Source organism: Apis dorsata, unplaced genomic scaffold (assembly GCF_000469605.1).
Source record: "Apis dorsata unplaced genomic scaffold, Apis dorsata 1.3 scaffold_52, whole genome shotgun sequence".
Classification (NCBI taxonomy): domain Eukaryota; kingdom Metazoa; phylum Arthropoda; class Insecta; order Hymenoptera; family Apidae; genus Apis; species Apis dorsata.
Window position 1 is genome coordinate 1,695,610 of NW_006263353.1, and position 858 is coordinate 1,696,467.

The following is an 858-nucleotide window of genomic DNA, read 5'->3' on the forward strand; positions in this document are numbered from 1 at the left end:
GAAATTTTTCAGGTGGTCGAATTTTTGGAAGAGATAAAGGTTTAAAAATTTTAAATTATCGATTGTTTTTTGGATTTTTAATTTGGTTTTTTGAGATTTGAGAGTGAATGAAGATTTAGACAAGAGTTTTTTTTTTTTTTAAATTTTTAGGTTTCTTTTTGAGTAGATAAAGATTTGAAAATTTTAAATTATCGACAAAATATGTTTTTTAGATTTGTTGTCTTGAGATTTGAGAATGGATAAAGATAAAGTAAGGAGATTTGAATAAGTTTAAATCATTTGTTGAATTTCTTCCTTTTTGAACAAATTGCAATCTAATTTTGAACGAAAATTTTAATAAATTTTTGGATTTTAGGTTTAAAATTTATAGTTAAATCAATTTATAGAGTAATTTGGAGGTTGATTTGGATTTTTGAATCGCTTATTCGTGAAACTTTTGGAATATCTTGGCAATTAAAATTGAAATATCTAAATTTTTGATTGATTGCTTTAAATGAATTAATTTTTATATGAATTAATTAAGTTAGAAAAATAGTTTTGAAAAATTAGTTCTTTTTCTTTCCCTGAGGAATTTGCGTTTTTTGATGATTTTGTAATTTCGATTTTTTTTTTTTTTTTGATACGATAAAATTTTTACGCGATAAGATGAACGTGATAATAGCCTTTTCGAAGAAAATTGAGTAAGTAATTTTAAATTGGAGTGTCACGGAAGATGGTAATCACGGTTTCGATTAAACCCATCTGATAATTGGTATTCTAATTACGTCCATATCCAGTCGATCTCGTTATAAAACGATGATGGTCGTCAGATGGTCGTGCGAAAAAAAAAAGAGTGGGAAGAGGGGGGAGGGGGAGGGG

The 858-nt window shown here is 26.7% G+C and overlaps 1 protein-coding gene across 1 annotated transcript in view; it reads right to left on the reverse strand.

The window, feature by feature from the left end:
- The window catches only part of LOC102670656 (homeotic protein empty spiracles-like), a 60,120-nt gene that overhangs the window by 4,450 nt on the left and 54,812 nt on the right, over nucleotides 1-858 (reverse strand). The window lies entirely within an intron of this gene.